Here is a 23,986-nt window from a genome sequence, read left to right on the forward strand (position 1 = left end):
CTTGTGCTAAAGTTGAACTGGAAATTTCGAAAATAAAAATCCTACTGTAATATCATCTATGTGGAATACATATATGCTTTCCCGTTTGAAAAATAAGTGCGCAATGGTTTTTGAAGTCAGGACCATTCCAGCTCAGATACTGGCATTGATGGTTGCTGGTTTTCAATGGCAGAGCCTAAATTTGCCTTCTTAGCTTTTTTTTTTTTTTCTAGTGAGAGGGTTGAGTAGTGCTTTGCAAGCATGATTTTGGGGCAATTTGGGGGCAGATGTCGTGCACCAGCAGTGAGATATTTCCATGCATTTTATTTTCTGGACATCACCAAGGCACATGTGGGGTTTGTGCCTGCAGGCTGGGATGCTTCAGGACTCCCTGGTCCATCACAGTTTTGTCCTGGAGCTGCTCCGGTCAGTGAATGATGTTCTGTGGCTTCGAGGTAAGGTGGTCTGATGCAGATGATCAGATGTGTAGTTAAAGTGTTATTACATGAAATAAGAGAAACCTAGAAACATGAGGGAGGAGAATTGGCTGAGCTGATTTCGGTGGGGGGTCTTCTTAGGTGACTCCCTCCCCGTGATTCCTGCCAATATCCTCCCCAGCCCTGCACGGTAGTCCTGCCGAAGCAAGCATGCACTTTGCTCAGAAACGGACTGAATTTCCTTGTGCCTCTGTTTCTTGGCTTTTTTTAAAGCACATCTTGCCCTTTGCTTAAATGCCATCCCTGCTAGTCACCTCTTACACTCATTCTTATGGACGTCGTCCATACATAGCTGCTGAATGGATGAACTGAATGTATTATCTCCATGTAGTGGAACATTATTCATACGTAAGGGTGAATAAAAAGGAAAAAAAATAAAGGGGAAGATGAAAAAGGCCACCTGTTCTGGGAAGTCCACCCTGATTACTCAACCCGCCCTTTTCCCTTTGAATCCCCACCCCTTATGCTCCACTCTACTCTTTTTGATAGTACTTACCACCTTCTAATAAACTTTAACGTTTAAAAAAAAAAAAAGAGAGAGATGCTGATACCACTTCAACATGGAAAAGCCTTGATAATAGCACGTTAAGTGAAAGGAACCAGACATAAACGGCACATATTGTTGACTTCAGTGATCTGAAATGCGCAGAATAGGCACATGCAGAGGCAGAGAGCAGGTGATGGTTGCAAGGGGCTGGGTGGAGGGGGATTAGGGAATGACTGATAGTGACAGGGGGTTTCTTCTGGGATGATGGAGTGTTCTGGAAATAGATGATGGTGAGGGCTGCACAACCGTGAGTGTGCAGAAGACTGCTGAGCGCTGTCTCTGGGAGTGCCTGTGGTTGGGGCAGCTTTATTTTGTTCTCACCCTGGAATGTGAACTGTCATCTTGTGCTGAGGCAGTTCTACTCCTGTGAGTGGTGAGGTTCAGAGACTTTGCAGAGTCATGTTTCTTTTCTCCCTCTTGCTGAGTGTAGGCAAAAAAGGTTTAAGCCTGAGAAAGTGCTCCATCTGCAGAAATGTCTTTCAGTTTTGCATGGTGTAAAAATCTTGAGAGCTTTTTAATCGTTGACGACAGTCTGTGGGGGGAAACAGCCCGTGAAGCCTGGGTGCGACCTGGAAGAGCTGCGCTTCCCTCCCTGACATGGGTGGGGATTTCACCGCCGTTCAGGCAGTGAAGGGCCCTGACCCGTGAGCAGAGTTGACAATCGTGAATATTTACGTGTATTCGCTGGTTCATCTTGGATATTAATTTCAAGCTGAGTCAGTTTGTGGCGGCAGCCTCATCCTACATCAGGAATTTATAGTATCTGCTCTTTGAAGTGGGGACCAGACAGACTTTATTATTTAACAGTCTCCTTTGAATTGATATCTCAGATTCCTTTGTAAAAAGTAAAACAGCAGAAATACACACGTCCTTTAATGCCAGTCTGACCTGGATCGGGTTTAGTCTCTGTGCCTTAGTGGCCTTAACTGCGGGTGGGGAAGATGATAACAGTGCTTCCCTCAGAGGGCCTGGTGAGGGGGGAGTGAGAAGCACAAATTGAGGACTTACATGAGATGCTCATGAATGACCGAAGTTAATGCTCTCAGCCTGGTGAGGCCTCAGGGAAAGAGATGTCAGAACAGAGCATTCCTAGCCGGAGCTCGATCCGTGTTGGCAGCTGTTATGATCACTATCACCACTGTGGGTTATCAGGTAGTTTTAAGACTTGGTAATATGAATTCTTGAATAATGTTAAAAGACTAGACATCTCAGATCCAGTTTACATAGTTTTCAAGATTTCCTCTGAGAAATGGATGTTTTATTCCCCATCAAAAGTCTGAGTTGAGTCTCTAAAAAAATTCTGTATTCCTCCATCTTTTTGCTTTAATTCTCCATTTCTTAAAAAAAAAAGTTTTTAAATGGAGTTACTGGGGACTGAACTGAGGGCCGCATACATGCTAAGCACATACTCTCCCAAATGAGGTATAATCTCCCCCATAATTCTTTTTAAACTTTACTTTCTTAGTATTCAGAGGTTAGAGGCCTCTAATTGTTTTTCTGGAGACTTGTCCATGAACCTGTAAATCTATTATTAATGGACAAATCTTGGTTTATTAAAAAAATCAATAGAATATTCTGCAATCTATCCAAGAGGAAATGCTCATTGATTTAAATGTTTCTCCTTTATATTGATTTCTACTTTCTGGTCTAGCTTAATTTATTAACAGCCATCCTCATCATCATAATGACTAAACTCACTCTGAGTGGACACCTACCTAAGGCTAAAATGCTTTCCTCATGTTTTACTTCATAGGAGATGTTTGACGGTAGGTATCAGTGTCTCCTTTTTTGCAGCTGAGGGATTGAGAGATGGAGCAGCTTGTCCCAAATTACACGCAGCTGGCGGTGGCTAGCTCGGTGCTGGAACCCTGGCTGCACAGGATGCATTTTTAATTGCTCCTCTAATCAGCCTCCCGTTGAGTGGTTTCCCGAAATCCTGTGACTCCATAAATGGCCGATTTTAGTGATCTCAGCCTGATGAGGCCTTCAAAGGAGAGACACCAGTGAGAATGTGAGACAGAGTGGCATAAATTAAAATTGTACATTTTTACAAAAGTTTTATTCTCAGGTAATGACGTAAAAATTTAATTGTTTTTTTAATTGTAGTGCTCTGTGAGCACTGAAAACAAAACATTAAAAATAATTATAGTGCCAAAGAGAAGTGGGCTTTGAAAGTCCAACCATTGCTAGTGATGTTACTTGCTTTTCTCTAGTGGCCCTTATTGACAGAAATACTTAGAAAGACTGAATTGGTTTTATGTATTCTTAGTATGGAAGGAAAGATTGTCAGTGAATATTGTAAGTAAAATCATTACTCTTTTCTTTCCTGATGATGAATAGGTAAGTTGTTTTTATGGCTTAAGTACATTTCCTCATTTGTGAAATTTGAGTAATATCGTTTTCCTTGTCTAACTGTGAGAGTTAGACTCCTTGTATACAAAGCACCCAAGAGGTGCTTAATAAAAATGTGCTGTCACAATGACAGGTATTTTAGAAGGATCAACTCTGAATACTAAAGGGGGTGGCTTATTTCTGATGCATATTCAATATGTATATATATGATATATATGAATATGGCTTAAAGTAACAAGGATTCATTTATTTTTTTTTAGTGCACTATGAAGTTTTAATGAAATCTGTATCATTCTATTGAGACAGGGATTAGTTAAATTGCCTTAAGCAGACGACCTTGAAGATTATTTACACAGAATGTGTATTGTTACAACTCAGAATTCCTGTTGCCGTGTAACATCCACTCAGACATTTAAATTCGTGGATTCTGACCAGATCCATTAAGTTTAGAAAAATCCACATTTATCATTTTCAGGGAATAATCTTCTCTCTTTTGTGATTAAAGAAAATTTTGATTTTTTTCCTGCACTTTTAACAGGTTTAAAATATCAAAACATTGATTTGACATGTAACTTTTTTAATAGAATAAATCTCATGCTGTTTTAATATGTAAATAAATGTTTTTGTATTTCAACAAACTTTTACGATTTCCTGGCTCTTTGAGAAGTATTTTGCAAGATACTTAGATTACCTACTGTTGGAAAAATACAGACATTACTTTTATGAATATAGGCCTAGTAAAGATCTGTTGGTTTTTGCTACAGTGCAAGACATGAGGCCTAGGAGAGCTTTGCTGCCGATTGCCAGGAGGACAGATCCCAGGTCTCAGTCTCCCCTCCTGTAAAATGAAGAGGCTGGACTGGTTTCTTTCCTCCTCTAAGATGAGTTTCCATAAGCCTATGTCTTTTGTTTATATTCAGGAGTATTAGCAATATCAGATTAAATACTGAATACCCCTCCCTTACCCCGAAACAAAGTGCAGTATGTGCTACAGAAGCTTTTAGTTATCTGATTCTCGTTTCTGATCCTACAGGCAATTTTGTGTTGCATGATTCCCGGCAACCTGGAAGGTCTTTTTAGCCATAGGTGGCGCTGTTGCACCTTCTTCTCGTCTTAACTTTCCTGTTTGTTAAAGAAGGCTTAAACAACGTTATTTTATTTTGATTACTTTGCTTAATGCTTCAGAATAGCACAGTCTCCATTATGTCTGTCTACCTGGAAAAATTATTCTTCTTATATCTTAGTTTTATTCTGTCATCTCGCTGTGAACATTTCAGACTTGCTGTGGAAACAATGGCAAAATCGGTCTTTTCTTCCAGTGCTAGAAACCAGTGAGCCGGGAATTTATAAAACAGCTAGAAGCGGCCTCTGGAGCACCTTAAAGCTGAAAAGTGTACTGAGTTCCCTGAGTATTGACCCCGCCGCTGTGTGTTAATTGGTGGTAGGAGATTTGGTACATATAGGAAGGGGTGTTGTTTTTTGACTTGGGTTTGCGTGCACGTGCTGCCACTGAGCCACGTGAGCCTGAGTCAGTTCGTTCTGAGATTTCCCTCGTCTGTGAGATGGGGATGCTCATATCTGCTTTGTAGAATTGTGAGAATTAAAAATTAACTGTTTACCACAGTGGGTATGTCAAGAGGGCTCATAAACTTTAGCTACTGTTTTGTGAGAAGCCATCATTTGATAGTCTTTGGCAATTACTATGAAACAGGAAAATAAGGAAAGCTGGTTTTATGATGAAAGATATTTGAGGAGGTTCCATAGTTCCTATACCCATAATTTAGCATCAGCAAAGTCAGAACTGTTACACAGTCGCCCTGAACCAACGTTAAGCCACAGAATTTTTTGTTACTTCAAATATGTTGGGGCTTAAGGGGATCCAATACTTATACCCATGTTGTCTCCAGCAGCCAACTGAGAGATGACAGAAAAGAGTAAGCAGGCGATATATGTCTTCTTTTTTACTGATGAAGCCACGTTCTCCATGAACTTCAGGGCTGTGGGAAAATGCGTGTCATTATACTGTGTCCCAGAAGTAGAGACTCACCCTGTCCCAGGTAGCTCTGGGCCACAGCGAGCCTTCCCTTGAGAGGATCTGCCCCATCATTCACAGGGCTGTCCTGCCATGGAGCTGAGCATCCCAGGTGCTTCCCAAGTGTGGCCAGCACTGGAAGGAAAGGAACGGTTTCACATACCCTGCTTGTCTCTCCAGACTCACACCTCACTCTGTTAGTGTGATAAAGGCTAGCTGTGGGCCATGGGTCTGTGGTGTGGAGAAGCACTCTCCGTGGCCAAGAGGAGTGTGGAGGAGGCATCCCCTCCCTCAGTTTAAACAGGTGGTGGTATGGAACAGAAGGGTGCTCCCCAAGAGTTTATAAAAGGAGAAATAAGGATTTTCTTTGGGACTTAGTCTAGCCAGGAAACACAGAAGATGATTAGAAAGGAGACTTGTAAATCACTTTAATATTAAGTTGACATTTGTTGAGCACCAATAATGTGCTACATTCTTTTCTGAGAGTTTTACAGAAATGAATCCTTCAATCTTCTCAACAATCGAGTAAGGAATGTTTGATTTTTATCCCAGTTTTACAATGTGGAAATTGAGGCACACAGAGGGTAAGTAAGTTGGCCAAGGTCACAGAGCTAGCAAGTGGCAGAGCTGGTATTTAAACCCTGGCTGTCTGGTTTTGAGACTCCCAGGGATGGGCTTTGGGTGTTTAGAGGTATCTGCATCCCTGGATCTCTGTACCTCTGTGCATCAGTTTACCCAACAAGGACAGGGAAAGGAGAGTTACACAGGTGCTCACAGTCGTGTCTCAGCCACTGTCCATGAAGACTGCAACGTGATTAGCGTTAATTGTTTTCCAGGCAGTAGATCTGTTCGTATAACAGAAATTTAGTCCATTGAGTTAATCTAGAAACCATTCCTGCTCTGCTTCTGTCCATGTATGCCATGTGACTGCCTGCCCGTGATTAGGCCATGGAGGAGAAACTGTACTCATAGTTGAACTCTGATATTTCAGTCTGGTTCATAGTTTCACATATTCTGTTACATTAATATGTTAAGTTTCTGGTTTTCTTGCATCAGTGTCTCGTGAGTTTGGTTAATGTGAAACCAGTCCATGGGAGTCCAGGGGTGCTGACGGTATAATTTCTGAGCATGTTGTGGCACTTCTACACGTGCAGTCCTGACTGGAGGATGTCCGACTTCCTCACTGATTTCTCCCAAGAGCAGGGTCCTCTCCCACCCCCGGATGTGAGGCTGGGAGCTCTCTGAGTAGGCCAGTCAGCAACCAAGTCCACCAATCAGAAAATGATGAAGTACCTGGAAGTGGGTTTAATAGAAGAAAAGGGCTTCCAGGTAGTCCGATGGGCTGTTCAAGTCCATTTGGTGAAAAGCTGTTCACTGTCTGTGGTTGAGCTGATTCTTTGCTGTTGAAAAGTCCGGATTAGATGAAGGGATTTTAAAAAGCAGAAAGGAGTGACTTCAGGTGGTACGTCTACACTGGGGAGAAGTGATGGATGACCGCCTTTGTGAGGCATAGACAGAGTCTTACAAATTTCATAAAACAGCTTTAAAAGCTCTGCCATCTGAGTGCACTTCATAAGGGGTCCAGATCACTGGTCACGCTGAGAGGGCAAATAACTGATGATGGCATAAAGGACACGGAGGCATCAAAAAGGTCTCAGTCATGTTCCCTGTTTAAAGGATGTGGCACAGTGTAATATATTTGAGCTGGTTTTTCACTGAACAATATTTCGTGTTTTCTGGGACTCCCAGCTCCCGAAGTTTCCACGCAGCTGCATGTCCCCTCACTGCAGCTCTGTCAGCACTTGCCCTGGGCTGACGTTGTGTCATGGGGAGCAGGACAGTCAGCGTCCCCGGCTCCTCTGAGCTCCGTCTCCTCATCCGCAGTGCTGGGCTTCTCATCTGTGTCTACTTAGAAGGGTTGCTGAGAACCACACGTGATGGTTGTCAGGGGTGATCTGTGGTTGTCCCTGTGTTTGACATATAGTCAGTATTTGATAGAAACACATGTTTTTTATTATAGTTCTGGCTTCTACATTGCAGTGGTTTTTAGTCTGCATTTTTTTATAACTTTTTTCTTATTTTTAAATAAGCACTTTTTTGGGGGGGGGAATTACTGGGGATTGAAGCCAGCACATTGTGCATGCTAAGCAGGTGCTCTACAACTGAGTAATACCCACCCTCCTTGTCTGCACTTAAAAATAAATATTGCAATACACAAAATAGCTCTTAAACACCATCATAGGACCTATTTTCTGTATAGACAATTGAATACATATGCTATTTCAATAAGAATAAATGTTGGGACATACCTTTCTGAATCTGTTTACTTGTTTAAAAACGATCATAGGTAGTGATAAACACGAGTCTTGGATCCAGTAATTCTTAGGGTCTGCTTTGACATCATGGGAAATTACATTCTACAGAGAAGGCAAATTGGGTCTCGTTGATATTTAGATGATTTAGCAGATGATCAAGTCTTTCAAAACTTGACAGTTTTGTATTTTAAACAAACTGCATAGTTATCTTCTAGAAGTTGGAATTCCTAAGCTTGTGAAGTGCTCAGTAATTCAGTGTGTATGTGTTTGTGTCTGTGTGAACGTGTTTGTGTGTGATTTCAGGAAGGTAGAAATAAGTTCCATGTAGCCCTCTGATACCTTCCTCCTCCAGTTCAAGATGTAGGCATATATTTACACAAGTAAATTGATATTCTTTAGTCATTTGACATATTGGTGGGAATACGAGGTTCTCACACTTGTTTCAGAGGGGTTGGGGAGCATCGGGTTTGAAAACAGGAGGGGAAAGAGGCCGGGAGGCACTTCACACTTTGTGCAGGATTTGAGGAACAGTAGCTTTTCTTTTTTCTTCTAAAGCAAACTGGCACTGAATTGTAACCTGCTATTACTCAGAATTGCTTTTCTGATCAGATACAAGTGCCTCAGAGTTTTCAAGGCAACATGAATGATGAAATCCGTTTTAGGAGTAATCTTTAAAATAGTGTTAATTTTCAAGTAAAAGGCTATAGCCTGTTCTTTCTTTGAAGGGTAAAAGACGTTCTCATTGATCCAAGTGCATGATCAATGTGCTTAGTTTCTTTGGGGTTTTTTCTTTTTTTTTTAAGTGCTTGTTTCATTGTGGTTTGAATGAATGTTTAAAATTACTGAATTTTGTTCTTTAGAACATGCTGATTTATCAGAACTGTTAAAAACCTGATTGATCTTTCGTCTTTGTTTGGAGGGGCACCCTTTTGATTTCTGTTGTCTGTTAAAGAGGGAAATTCTTCCTCTAGCCTGCAGATCATTAACTGAATGGTTTGCAGTGTGCCTTTAAAATTCTTTGAATGCTTTGAGCATGCTTGTCTAATGAATTTTGAATTGACTCATAGTAATGACTTTGCTTTGATTCTGTGGCTTTTGCTCCTCTCCACAAGAATTTGAATTCTCTGTTGCATTTTGTATACGTGTTCTTAACAGGGGAAGAAATTTTACATTTTTTACAAAGGTGGGTTTTCCTATCCCCTCTGAATGCCTTCTATAATTGATACAACAAAAATCTGTTATTGCAGTGCTTAATTATTTCATAAACTAATTTTTGGCTTAATCAGAAACAATGAGAGTGATAATAAAAAATATGAAAACCTTCCTTCCTTTGAAGAATAGAAATCAGGTGGTCAGGCTCACGCATGTTTTGTGCTTGACACACTTACTTTCATGTCATTGTGTATCATGATTCGGAGATGGAGTTGCTTCAGGTTTTATAGATTTTTGTTTTAACATTTTTGTTGAATTCTTTCTCCAGGCTGATGTTTCCTGTTGGGTTTGTGGAAAGCGTAGAAGGGAAACAAATTCTTTGTTTTATTTTCAGGAGGCCTGAGTTGCTGATGAGAAAAGAGTTGAGGGTGGGCTGAGGAACAGAGTGACACTCCCTCTACTCCCGGCTGAAACTGATGAACAATGAAATCAATTAATTGTATCAGTATTTGACCAATAGAATTCAGCGAGCCCAAACTGCAAGTTATGCCCAATGGAAAGTACTGAATTCACCTGCAGAATTAGGTGCTTTACCAATTAGAAGCAGCTTAGAGCAATCAGAAAAATTAGTTCATATGATGAGATATAAAAGAATGTAATACCTTCTATTTCTGAAACTTTTCTTTGTTAAGTTGTGTAGAGCTAAAATTAAGTTTCAAGCACCAGGAGTTAAGAGTGTGGGTGGTTCTGTGGGATCGTTATTCAGGGATGTGTCTAGATCCTGCTAGGGTGTCTGAAGTTGGCAGGAAAAGACCCAGAGCTAGGATTTGTTATCCTAGGTTTTCCTCCATAATGGTTCCATAATGGTTACATGTGGGAGCCCAAGATTAGGTTAACAAATTGTAACAGACCCCAGCCGCCTGTCAATGTTAAGAAGAAAAATGTGTGCTTAGTAACTGCTTTGCAAGCAGGGGCCTGTGCATCCTCACTCCTGTCTCCTTGCCTTAAAAAGCAGAGACAATGCTTTGCTTGCATAGTTGATGCTTTAGATAGCACTCTGCTAATTGCAAAGCAAGGACCCAGGTCCTCAGCTATAAAAGCTGGGCTTGTGTGCTTTCAGATAGTCTATTATCCCCAAAACAAGGACCTGGCTGGTCTGGTGGTCTGCTTTGTAATTCACATATCTAAAGAATGTATCTTATTCCCCTCACCCCATGACTTCCCTAAAGATACACTAAGCCTTTGTACTCAATGTGGATTCTACAATCTCTGTCTCCTCCCGTCTTTCCTCAAGTTCCTACTTACTATCACACAACTGTTAATGACTTTTTCCTTACATTATACACAGTAAATATAGGAGCATTTGAGAGGCTCGTGGAGTTGGCTCCCTACTCCTTCTCTTTTTCTGGACTTTTCCCACAGAGTCTTTAATAATCATTCCATGTCGGTACGACTTCTGCCAGCCATAACCCACAGTTCCAGGTGAGAATGATTCAGGATTTCTCTCTACTACCCAATGGAGAGAGAGAAGATAATTGAGATCTGCTCCCCCGTGGTCCCTTCCTTCCCCAGGGCAACTCCAGTTCACCTGCAGCCTTCTGGCCTCTGCTGTCAGGGCCTCTGTCCCAGGACTGACTGCAGCCATTTTTTCCCTTGCCAACATTTCAGAAATTGGTCTCTTCTCTGCAATTCAACCATGGCAGATGTGATGGTGGTCAGCGTGCTGGTGGGCAGTCACCTGGGGACTCCCAGGAGCCATGCTGATTCTCCTGAATCTCTCATTCGGGGTTACAGAACTGTCGAGCACCGGAGGAAGCCCATTCACGTGAGGGCAGTGCAGCATTGCATCACTTTCATTTTATTTTTGAAATTTCAGTGGAGAAATTATTTGTAGCAAACTGTTCCAGTTTTTTGGTTGACTGCTTTCCTCACCACCATTTCCTTGTTGGATGTGGTGCTTGTTTTAAGAATCAGGTTTCTTCTCTGGTTATTTCTAGCAGCTGGGCTTGCCGAATCCTTGATCTGCATTTGAAGAAGAATGCTTCATCTCGATGTCAAACTGATTTTCTTCATTCTGAATATTTCGTATACACTCAGCAACTGTTTCAAGTGAACTGCTCTTGTCCAGTTTCGGTTAACTCACATTTGCTGATCTCCTGCTTTCATGCTGAGGGCAGTTTCTTCTTCCTGTTATAAAAGTTAGCAATTTGCATCTACTATGGGAAGGTACTGGCCCGAGGTGCTTTTGTTCTTAGCAGTTTTAATACAATTCACCCATTAAAATTTACACTGGTTTTTACTCTATGCCAAGAATTGTGCATCCCAGTCAATCTTAGAATATTTTCATCCCCCTAACAGGAAACCCCATACGCATAAGCACTCATTCCCATCTTCCCCATCCTCCCCCATCCCCAGGGAGCCACTCTTCTCTCTCTGTGGATTTGCCTGTGCTGGATATTTCATGTAAATCGAGTCACTTCATGTAAGTGGAACCGTCTATTGTGACTGACTTCTTTCACACTGAGTAACGTTTTCAATGTTTGTCCACGTTGTTGCCTGGGTCAGTACTCCATGCTTTGCTATTGCTGAATAATATTCCACTGTATGGCTGGGCCCCTCTGTTTACCCATTCATCAGGTGATAGGCACTTTGGTTGTTTCTTCTTTTTGGCTGAGATGAATAATGGCGCCGTGAACATTCCTGTAGGAGTTTGTATGTGGACATTTGTTTTCAGTTCTCTTACGTGTGTGCCCACAGAGCAGAATTGCTGGGTCATTCAGAAACCAAATGTTCAACTCTCTGAGGTCCTGCCAGGCTGTTTTCCAAAGTAGCCATGCAGAGTTACATCCTCACCAGCAAGTGCTGCTATCTCTGAATCCTGTCTGTCCTCATTAGTTCTTGTTATTCTTTTTTTAATTATAACCTATTGTAGTGAGTGTGAAGCGGTTTCTCCTAGTGGTTCTGACTTGATTTCCCTTACAGCTAATGATTTTGAACATCGTTTCATTGTGCTTATTGGCCATTTGTATATTTTCCTTGAAAAATACCATTTCGGATCCTTTATTCATTTTTTAATTTAGTTGTCTTTTTTGTTGAATTGTAGGAGCTGTTTTTTATTTGGAGATACAAATTCCTAATCAGATAAATTATTTGAAAATATTTTCTCCTGAGTGTTGTTTTTTCACTTTCTGGATGGTGTCCTTTGAAGCAAAGTTTTAAATTTGATGAACTCAAAATTATCTCTGTTTTCTTTGTTCCTTGTGCTTTTGGGGCAATATTTAAAATCTGAGGTATTTTATTTAAAATTTACATATAAAATAACTTAATTCTTAGGACCGTCCTAGGAGACGGGTGCTGTTGTTGTCCCCAGTCTATGGATAGGAGGCTGAGATGCAGAAAATTTCACTGACTTATCAGTGTCACAGCTACCCAGTGCTGTGGGAGTTCAGAGCCTCATGATTGTCCCCAGCATCTGTGCTCTTCACCACCATGCTCCACTACTGCCTGGAATCGTTAATGAAAAAGTCTTTCCTTTTTTGGTTTCTTGTTTGTTTGTTTTCTCATTGGGAACCTCATCTCCTCATTTTCCTTGCAGAGATCAGTGTAGGTTTATTTTAGGTCTCATGTAGGCAGAAGCATTGTTATCAGTTAACTTCTTTATTACTCACTCTCCGGTGGTGATTGTTGCTAGTTGACCTAATCAAGTCATGCTTAAGTCTTTCCTGCTCATGACCCTAAAAACAGAGTCATGACTTACAGAATGCTCAAAGAAGAAAGTATTTGATTTTATTTTGCTACCCAATCAAACCAATCAAATAAAAATCCCAGTGTTGACACAGAGGGTAAGCCCTCCAGAATAGGGTCACTGTCTTCCTTGTGTTTCATTTGTTTGGTCACAGTGTCTGGATAGTGACTTGCTGTCCAGCAGTTTTGTGAGGATACGGTGCTCGTGAATCATCGTAAGGACAGAATTTTGACAACAGACTGTATTGGTCATTTCATGAGGGAAAAGATAATATAGAAATACTGCTCAGATCTATTTTAAAATTAAGTTTGGAATGTTGAGAAGAGTTCAAGAAACCATACAAAGATCTTTTTCACTTATTTTAGATCTATCTTAGGCACATTATGATTACATAGCAGAGTAACTTATCAACTAGATTTGACAAGAGGGGTGTATTATTGATTATTTGTTTTAGTTGAAATATTCTACCTGGGAAAAAGTAATCAGTGCTCATAAATGAACAAATATGTTTGTATTTCTATGTAACATGGGAGCAGACTTCATCTGTTTCTATATAATATATATGACTCTGTGTTTTAATCTGTCAGTGTATTTATAGTTTTTCAGTAATGTTTTAACTTTAGAATTCTTCTAAGAAAATCACCCCCGATTCTAGCGCAGTTTGTACTGTGTATCCTGTCTTATGCATGGGATTCCACTGTCCCCTCAGTGAGGAGTTTCCTCCCCTACTGAGGTAGTAGCAGAGTTAAAGGAACTGTGATTTCTAGGCCTTTGCTCTCCATGTGTTTGCATTTGGCTGTCAATCGTGGTTTTCCCTTTCTTGAATTTTCATTGTTCAATTAGAATTTTTGAAAATAAGTGTTAATATGTTGTATCTGTCTCCCTAGAAACTTCATGTGCTTGTGCTTTTCAGTTTTCAATTTCTTAAAAATGTAAATGTACTCTTGTTTTTAAGTAGTCCTTTTTCAATAGATATTTGTTTACCTCTTTATAGTTAAAATACTTTTTTTCCAATGAATGAATCAGTGTGCATGTTTTAAAAGATACCTTACTTTTTATTTTCCTTATTATAACAATTATATTCATTCTAGAGAATATAGAAAATAAGGATAAACACAGTAATAACTTAAAAATGGCCTCTAATATCACCTGGAGATACAGTTGTAAAGTTTCAAATAGAGAATTACAAGTCCTCTCATGTTGTTCTTCTTTTTCAAGATCGTTTTGGTTACTGAGACCCTCGAATTCCCATATGAATTATAACAGCAGCTAATCAGTTTTTGCAGAGGAGCCCGCTGGGATTGTGATCGAGACCACGTAGAATATACGGATCACTCTGGGGAGCACTGCCATTTCAAGAGCACTGTCTTCTGATCCAGGAATCTATGTGGCGTGTCTGTCCAGGTATTTAGGTCTTCTTTAATTTTTTTCAGCAATGTTTTGAGTTTACAGAATATTATTTTACTTTTTTTCTTTGCCTTTATACTGAGGACAAGTGTGTAAGGCACAGGGATCAGAAGTGTATTTGAGCCCCGCCCCTTGCTGCCACCATGGTCTCTGTGCTCTTGCTTCAACCTCTGTACAATCTTGCACAAATAGGACCTCAGTAACTCTCCCTTGAATTAATGATTATATGATTGTTGGATGATGCTTTAGAGTACTTGTGATGATTTTTTTCACAGCCTTTCCCCACTTCTTAACTATGCCCTTCCCCTTCTTAAACTCCAGCCTTTGTTTCAGACTGCCTGTGGCATTGATTTTCCCTGTCTGTAGACTCTTCCTTTCACTGGTTCACGATAATGTTACATGTGGGCTGTGGAAACTTGCTAGATGTCAAGAGAGAGCAAATCCATTGCATGCTAGTATTTTTAGAGTGTGGTATTTTTTATCAATTGAAATTAAATCAGGCTGACCCCCTGAGCCCTCCCGTGAGCTCTTTTCACTTTCCTACATCTGATACTGCTCTGGTTGCTACATGTGCCCTTCCCCCAGCCTTGGTTTTTGGGTTGAGTAAGTCATCATCAGTGGAGCCCTCTCTTTAAAAGATGAAGAGAACATTTGCTCCTTCTCCCTGGCTGGGGACTTGGATGAGATGAGATACCAGATAAAGAATGGAGCCCCACCTCATTCTGACCCCTGCTCTTTCCATTCTGTTCTCCAGAGGAAAAGAGTACAATTCAACAGTATAAAGATTGATTGTGAGCTATTGAGATAGACAAGACAATCGATCATTTATTAAATATCCTTTCATGCCAGAAACAAATGTATTATACACACAAAAATCACACAAATCATGATAATATCGTGCTTACAGACATGGGTCCGAATTCGAGTCCTGCTCTGGAGTGACCAGTCCTGTGAGATGGAGAACTGGCAGGTCGGCTTAGGCTCTCCAGGACTGGTTTTCTGTCCTGCAGAGATGGGGCTCGCTAGGCGTCCCTCCACCATAGAGGTGCTGTGGGGTGTAACTGTCACACATGCACAACTGCTCGTTCCTCGTAAGTGCAGGATAGCATAGATTTTGCGGTGACGGCTTTGTGACCACCCCGTGTAGACTCTCAGTGCTCCAAAGGGATGCCTTGTGGTTTGGAGATGGGATTCTCATTTCTGTAAATACCCAAGAATTGTGGTATTTTGCCCTTCTGATTTGAATCTATTCTTTAGAAAGTACATATTGTAGATATATTTTTCAAGCATGTGTGCTTTATTTCTTTTATTATTTATAGTTCTACCCTCTCATATCTTGGTGTGACTTTTCATGGAATCCAGGAAAGAGTCCTAAGCTACCTGCCTCTTCACTCTTCTCCGTGGTGGTTTTCTTCCCTGACTAGAAGAGGGTTCTTCATAGGAAATTTTCTTTGTTCCCCTTTTCTTGGAGTCTCTCTGTCTGTCTGCCCATCTCTCACCTGTCCATCTGTCCATTTATCTACCCACTCATTCTTCTGACTTGTTCCAAAAAGCAATTCAGGCAGCTTACAGAAGAACAGATACCAAATAAACAGGTTAGAAAATGGGGCCAAGTTCAAACTGTGAGGCTAGGAGGCGAGCCTGTGTCAGGGTTGCAGCCGTGAGACACACGCCTCAGCCCTGTGACTTATAAGATCGACAGCAAGAGTGTACCTGATGCTCCCAGCAGACACAAGGTAACAGGGTTTGTGGGAGATGCTCACTGGCTGTGAAATAAATAAGTGGCTCAGGAGAAGCCCAACCTTTCCAGCTACAAAGGCTTAGGAGAATATTTTGAGTGTCTTCCAAAATCAGGGTATTGCATTGTTTCTTTTGTCAGAGTTCTACCTATAGTTGGTTACATTCTATACCTGGAAATTTCTCCAAAACTCCTTACCAAGTGAGTGCCATTGCTCGGGAATGGGGTGGTTCTGCTCATTGATGGGGGTTGGCCAGAAACCGAAAATGACAGCTTCAAAGGAGCCTGGGATTTGTCAGTTATGTTTTGTCAGTGCTGTAGATTTCAGGAAATGCTTTCACACTTTCTCTCCATCTGAGGCGGCAGCGTGCTCTCTTAGCAGCATCAGGAGCTCAGAGCCATGGGATGTTGGGGGCTGACAGCACTGCCGTCAAGACAGCCAAGCTAGTCACTGCAGGCGTGGTCCTTTCACGTAGTGCATTTCATGTTCTTTAGTAGAAGGTTTCAACAGGGATTTTATTAACTGAGTTAATTAACATTTAATAAATGTGAAGCTTTGATGAAAAGATGGTTATAGGCAGAGTATGAGCTGTGAAGAGTTTAAAAACGGTTTCATTACTGAAATTTCAGTAGGGAAGATACACAGTTTATCTTATTTATGCCTCTCTTTTAAAGTAACAAAGAAACAAGACAGAAAAGGCAGAGGATGATTTCTGTTATTCCTCTCGGCTTGCAGGTGCCCTCACATCCAGTGACATCCATCCAGACACCAACACTGACACTGGCCATGCTCAGAACTGCCTCAGCCCTGAAGACACAAGTGACAAATAGAAGGGGGCCGTGCCCTGTTACAGCAGGTGCTCTCACTTTGTGGATCCTTATGTAACTGCGCGGTGTTAATCAGGATCGCCCGTTCTACATTGTGTGGCGCTGCTGCGGTGTCTCCTAGTTATTTGTTTCTGTAAGTACTCGTGTATTATTCTCCAATGTGTGGTACTACACATCTAAAAATGCTTTTTTCAGATGAAAAATAATGTATATTTAATATAATAAGTCTGAAAAAAGGGACAAAAAAGGCAATCCAGGTCCTACTACTCAGAAATAATAACTAACACTTTAACATCTACTTTCTGTTCTTTCCATCAGTGTGTATCATCTCTGTCATAAAAACCAGTGAGCACTCCGTGCCTGTTTACTGTGTGGAGACATCCATTTTCCATTCAGCTTATTACATGTTTTTCTACAATATTCTATCTCCCCTGGAATGATTTTTAATGACCAGTATAGCATTCTGTCTTGTGGAGGCATCGTCCATTTTACTTCGGACTTAAATAAACTTTTAAATTCCAAGTGTACTTAACTGAAATAGTGAAAAGAGAACTGTGGTGGTACCGAAAGGCCCCTAACTCCTTTCCCCTTATTTCCTGAGTGTAAAAGCTGTTGCCAATGTGGTGTATATATTTCATGACCTTTATGCCTATGACATATATATATACCCATACATACATACATACATACATGCATATGAGAAATCTATGTATATGTGTGTATATATGCTTTTTTGAAAAATAAGGCCATACTATATGTTTTCTGCAGCTCGCTTTATTCACTGAGGTGTATATCATAGACGTCCTCCCACTCCAGACTCACCCGGTCATTTCAGATAGAGTGGAGGGGTCTCCTGATGTGCAGGTGTGGTCTCTTGTGCAAGGACACCTTTGGTGGGAGAGTGCTGTGGACAAGGCCCTGGGCCACGGGGAAACGCAGCCCCCCTCAGTACCCACAGCTCGCTGTGATTTAACACATCATTGTCTTGATGGTGGACACTTAAGTTTTCTCCATTTTCCACTGTCAGAAAGGATGTTTGACTGGCGTCTTTCTTTAACAGACATTCCTGTGATCTTGTATGAGCATGCCTTTAGTTAAGTCTTCTGGAAATTTAGTCCCTGGATGTGACATTTACGTTCATCACAGGCTACTTTCAAGTGACTAGAAATTCCTTCTCCAGTGTGGAATGAAAAATGTATAATTACTTATGTAACCAATTCTCTATCGCTGGATATGATTTCACTTCAGCTTTTCTTCCCACCAGTGTAAACAGTACATCTATTTGAACTGATTTTTTTTATAAACGAAACGATTCCTAGAAGTGGGGTTGAATCAGTGTGTACACAAGTTTTTCAGAGTTTACATATCCATTGACACTTCATCCTCCAAAAATTTCGCTCACAGTTTGTTCTCTCACAGATGGACACTACCTAGAATATCTTTTAAAAATATTTACCAATAAGATGAGCAAAAATGCTTTTTCATTGTTTTAGTTTGCATTTGATGACCAGTGATGTATTGAGCATTTTTCACTGATTAGCCATCTGACTTTTAAAAAGTGAATGATCCATTTTGTCCTTTGCACAAATTTAAGTGAGGAAGCTTCTTTTTGCTTTGTGACAGCTCTTTGTATGTTATGAACATTAATCCCTTGTCTTCATCAACATCAATCACAGAGTTTTTCCTTGTCATTTCTTTCGTTTCATTTTGTTCAGTAGGTTTATTTTTGTTGTGGCTCAAAATATTCTTAAGATAGTAAATGTCTTCCTTTTGGGTTTTATCTTTGGTATTATTCTTAGAAATACTTTCTTATAATGGTATAAATCTCTTATGTAGGTTTATTTAATGTCTAAGATGGAGATGATAATAGTACTTGTTATAGTGAGGGGAAGTTGAATTAATGTGAGCAAAGAGTTGTATTTGCTGTTATTAGTATTTTAATATTTACATCACTATCTGTAATTTTTTTTTTGTGGTCATTATGACAGGAATAGAATTTGTTGTTTCCAGGTGATTCTCTGATTGTCCCAGGACAATTATTGAATTCATACTTTGCTCTTTGATTTGAAATCCCACATGTACAAAGTACTTATGTACACTTGAGTCTCTTTTTGAGCTCATGCTTTATTTCTGTCAATCTTCCTTACTCCAGCGCTATATCTTACATATTGTAAAAATTAATTATTATCTGACAGTGCGATTTTTTTTGTTCTTTTCTTCCATCCCAAATTTTCTTGGCTATTATTATGACTTTATTATTCCTGAAGAATTCTAAAATATTTTGTTCAAGTTAAAAAAAAAATCGGATAAGAGTATTCATGGGATTTTTATTAAGTTTTGAATTATTTTTAGGAGAACTTCCATATTTACAAAACTGCTTTCCTCCATGCAATATGTTGATGTCTCTACATTCACACCTCTTATTTACCCCTCAGTACAGTCCTGTAGTTTTCTCCATGTATAACATGGGCATTAATTTTGAGTTTATTCCAGATTATTGTTGATGTTTTTGTTAATTTTGTAAGTGAGAATTTTTTGCTATTATATTTTTTAACTGTTTAAACTGACACCTAGGAAGGCAGATTCGGTTTGTAAATACTCACTTTGTAAATACTCACTTTGTAACAAATCATTTAAAATTGTAAGTATTAAGTAATTGTTCCAAGATCCTTTCTTTTGTGTTTTTAAAAATTTGTTTCCAATATTATCAAAATGGTCATAGCTAAGAAGTATAGGTGTGGAGACCGATGGAGAGAGGTAGTGTGGCTCATGTACAAACTGTGAGCAGTTTCATGGCTGCCTTTAGGCTGGAGAAGCCCCAGAAGAGCCCAGGTCAGACCAGGGGTGGCTTTGTATGCACTTGAAAGCCAGCTTTCCTACCTTTATGGTGAAGCCTGGTGGGCGTGGCAGGTAGATGATCAAGGTCATTGGCTGCACAGAGCACTGTGTCTGTGAGAACTGGAGTCCATCGCCATGGGAAATCCTTGGTGCCAGGAAAACTGCAGGGGAGCTGGGGAGCCTGTGTGTTAAGGATTGTCCAGTCCTGGGAGTGCGAAGTTGAGACTCTGCATTCAGATCTGAGTTTGAATTCATCCTCTCTTGTTTAGTGGTCCTCTGACTTTTGTCAAGTTATCTACCCTCTTTGAACTCCTATTTTCTTGTCTCTCAAAATAGGAGAATTACTGCCTGCTGCTAGAGTGTTTGATCAGGATAAATGGTTTGTTTCTATATGATGCCACGTACAGTCACTAGCTCAGTGAGAAATGGGCTGTCACCTCTTCATCTGCAACTCAGTGCTCGACAGGACATCGGGGCAAAGCCAGTCCGTAATTTGTTTGTGATGCAAGTAGGAACAAAATTAATGTCTTGCCTTTCCTTTGCAGTATTCTTACTCCTTTGCTTCATTTACTTCTTTCCTCCTTTCTTTTCCCTTTTCCCCTCCTCCACCAAAAGATCCTGAGACTCTCTCAGAACACTAGATTCAAATTACTTTAAAGGGTGTCTCATCCTCATGAAATAACAGTAACTTAAAAGAAATCTGTACACATCCCAGAGTTCATTGTATTTGATTTACACACACACACGCACACCCACCCACACACACAATCAGCCTACCTCCCACTTGCTGAGGGAGAAGGACCAATATTTCTGAGTTTTCATTCACTGAGCGTGAGAGCAAAGTCTCTTACGCAGACTTTCACCTTGCTTAGTGCATGGTGTTTTTAATTGGATTTCTGCTTTGTGGCCATAGAACTATTCTCCTTATAGAAGAGAGGATGTGGAGACATAGACATTCTGCTGAGATATTGGTGTCAACATATTTGAGTTGGAAAGGACTTAGGACAGCATAGAGTCGTAACATTTTATGGGTGAGAATTCATGATAGTGTAACTTGGACAAGAACCTAGGTCTTCTGTCTTCGTGTCCACGTGGATGAAGAAGCAACAGGGCGGGAGATGGCAGGGATCCTTCTTGCTTGAGTTCCAGGGTCTTGCTAGTTTTCATTGCTCAGCTGCCTTTAGTTTAGGTCCGTGTGGCCTCTCATGAGAAGGTCACTCTGTCCTGATAGACTGAGTTTCTAATCAGCAAAAAGCCCTGGACCCACTCATATTTCCGAGAGTTTTTCTGCTGTCCTGCTGACAGTTTATATAAATGATACCTAAGAAACTACTGGATATAAAATCCTTATTGTTATCATTTGCCCTCAAGTTCCATAGGAATGGGGTGCTGTCTCAGGCTGTGTAAGGCTAGATCTGAACAAAGATAGGGTGATAGGCTGTGCTGCTGGACCCTCCCCAGTCGAAAAGGATTTCCACCTTAGTTTTTAGAATCAGACAGGTGAGTTCAAATCTTGCCTTTACCAGTTATTAGCTTTGTGAACTTGGGGAAGAAACTGTACTTGTTTGTGTCCAATTTTCTTTATCTGTAAATAAGTTCAGTATTTACTTTAGGGTTTTTGTTTTAGAATTGAATGAGCTAATTCCCTCATTTATACCTAAAATACTGATCACGTGGTTCTATGCTGGTGCCTTGGTAGAAGATTACTAAAGGACTCAGCAGTGAGAATGCAGGTGGGGGACCCCGGGATCATAGAGCTTATATTCCAGGATATGCTTGTAAAAGACTGGATGTGCAGTGGATTTTTAGTAAATGTCCATTCCTTTCCTTATCCACATTGATTGTGTATATATCTTTGTACAATATATGAACAATTTTTTATTGAAATTTAAATCTCTTTGTAGTATTTAAATTACGTAGCTATAACAAAATACGTGAAATAAAATGATTTGTCTTTTATTTTCTTTTCAATATGCAAAACAAAATAAAATAGAAAAGAAAAAAAGGTTTTGAAGTAGAAATAATTTTATTTCTGTGGAATCAATTCCCTATGTTAGGTTTTTTAGTTGTGTTGTTAAACAGCATATAAAATTGATAGGTTGTGACTTTAGTGTTGATAGCTATGTGAGTGTAGTTTCTTTTTGTGGTTGTCTTTGATGAATTATTTGCACTAGATCATAAATGATGTGCATGTTACATATTGGAAACGAGGAAAGATTGGAGACTTACTACCTCCAATGCAGTCATCTTGTTACCAAGTCGAAACTCGTACTGCTTGCTGCATGACAGGCCAATAAATCGGGAGATTGAGGTGTTGGAGCAAGGAATAGTGACTTTATTTGAAAAGCTGGCAGACCCAGAAGATGGCAGAATGACATGCTGGAGAACCGTCTCCCCCAAGTCAGAAATCAGTCCGCTTTTATACTAAAAAGGGGCGGGGATGTGGTTGGTTGTTGCAAACTTCTTGCGGTACGAATTGTTTCTCCTTGGAATTCTTTGTTCTTGCAGCTGTCCACGTGGGTCAAATCATGGTGCCCCTCTAAAACCTCAAAAAAAAAAAACAAAGTTGATTCTCTATTTTGCAACTTGCCATCTCTACATAAGTGCAGAAGAGTTAACATCGTGAAAGATCAGAGCCCGGAGAATAGGCTCTCCTGAATATTTCAGGCTAAAGGCAACTTTCTTTTACAAAAGGTACAGAGCTACCAAGTCTGAGCCTAGAAAGCAGCAAAGGTTTAAAGCCAAAGGAACAGATCTAACATGCAGTCAAATTTATTCTTTTCTATTACAGTTTCTTTTTCCACCTCATAAATAATTTTAGTAAGAAACATGAGCAATTTTTTTACTTTTGCTTCTTAGTAACAGATAAGTGGGCCAAATACATTTATGAGAGCAGGGATGCTGTGCGGGCATTGGGGTCACAGCAAACTCTTGTTGGGGGTGGTCGACTCTGCAACATGTCTGATGCCCCATGGGTGTTGGTGAGGGACCCCATAACCAGGGGCTCTCTTCAGGAACCAGCATATGGGCATTGACCTCTGGAGACCTCTTTTTCAGCTGCCGGAAATTTTTTCAGATACTGTGACTGAAAAACCACTTCAGCTGGTGATAATTAGGGAATAAAGGAAGAGGAAAAGGGCTTGGATTAGATTAGAAGAGAAGGACGGAATATCAGGGAACCTGGGGGCTTGGCAGTGGGTCCTTGGGAGAGAGGGGAGCAGAGGTGGGGAGGGGCACGGCTCTGGAACCAGCTCCTGCACCTGTCCCAGGGCCCAAGTCACACAGCTTTTAATTGGCCCAGGACGCTCTCCTGTCTGGATGTCACCCTGGGCAGAACCTTGAGAATCGAAGGTAAGGGGTGGGCAGCACTCACCTAGGGGATCACTGAGGACTTCGTTCAAGTCCACGGTGCCTTTTCTGGTCATGTGTGTTCACTTGCCCTTTATCTTAGGATCTGAGGAGCAGGAGCAAGGAACACAGGGAGAGATTCAGGAAGACATCTGACTGTGTTAAGAGACGACAGTCACAGCCACACGGGGAGCGAGGACACTTGCAGCAAAGTAAAACGACTTCACAACTATTGCATCAGAGCTGCCGGTGTGAGAGAGCCTAAGCCTGTCTCAGAGTGCAGGGGACAAGTGGAAAGGAATGGTAAATTTCCACTGACAGTTGAAATTTTGTTAAATAGCCTGCTACTGTTGCTTGTATCACTTGAATGAATGCAGGCATATTTCTATGGGCATTTATATGTTCACTCAAACCCACCAGCCACTCTTGCCCCCATCGGGGATGGGCTTTCTCAAGCACAGTGCCACTCCTGCTTTGGGGGGCCACGCTGCGGGTCCTCGCCTGGGGCCGGGCTGCTGCAGGGCACTGAGTCCCCGAGGCGCGGCCTGCGAGACACTACAGGAAAACCTCTGCTCTTGACTGAGGGCCTCCGTTTCCCCCTGCAGTGTAAGAATGCTGGTGACTGAGTTAGAAGCATGCTTCGAAGCTGTCCATGTCCTTGACATCCAGAAGCGTAGCCTGGGAGCTTCCGAATTTCTCCAGAATGCGGTTTACATTCACCTTCGACAGGTGAGTTTATGTCCTCTTACAAGTGGAGGAATTACTGCAGTTTTCCTGGAACTTACTCACCACTAGTCCATCTGATTTTTCCGTGCTAGGATTCAGTATGGCCTGCTGAAAATTCTGGTCAGATCTTGAAACTCTGATGAAGAGGATTATTTTATTTCCTTATATGATAGTATTTTACTTTCAAAATTCAGAGTTTTTGGTTCTTTCAAAAATTTTTGGGGGGTTGGAGAAACAACTTTGCTCTTACCATCTTTGTGGCCTGTTGCTATATGCATGTCACCTGTCTTCTGTCACTTGTGAGGCAGTTCCACTTGTGACCCTGTCCGGGTTGTTCATGTTATAAAACATAAGGTCTGTTAAAGTACAGTCCCTTTTACTCCGAAGATATTCCACAAGTACTACTTAAACCTGGGTGTGGTTTTTAGAAGACAGAATCATTAGAACATGTACTTGCAGGTTGCTAGTGCAAAATCCCCAAA

General features: G+C 40.8%; 1 protein-coding gene across 2 annotated transcripts in view; it reads left to right on the top strand.

Annotated features, from left to right (window-relative positions):
- Positions 1-23,501, top strand: part of LOC141576140 (trafficking protein particle complex subunit 9-like) — a 130,426-nt gene extending 106,925 nt beyond the window's left edge. For both annotated transcript variants that reach the window (XR_012504369.1, XM_074358622.1), the window contains 4 exons: positions 13,838-14,023; positions 16,501-16,725; positions 22,882-23,081; positions 23,384-23,501. The gene's annotated coding sequence lies outside the window, so the exon portion shown is untranslated. The remainder of the gene's footprint in view (positions 1-13,837; positions 14,024-16,500; positions 16,726-22,881; positions 23,082-23,383) is intronic.
- Positions 23,502-23,986: the final 485 nt, after the last annotated feature.

This window comes from Camelus bactrianus, chromosome 36, assembly GCF_048773025.1.
Source record: "Camelus bactrianus isolate YW-2024 breed Bactrian camel chromosome 36, ASM4877302v1, whole genome shotgun sequence".
Classification (NCBI taxonomy): Eukaryota; Metazoa; Chordata; class Mammalia; order Artiodactyla; family Camelidae; genus Camelus; species Camelus bactrianus.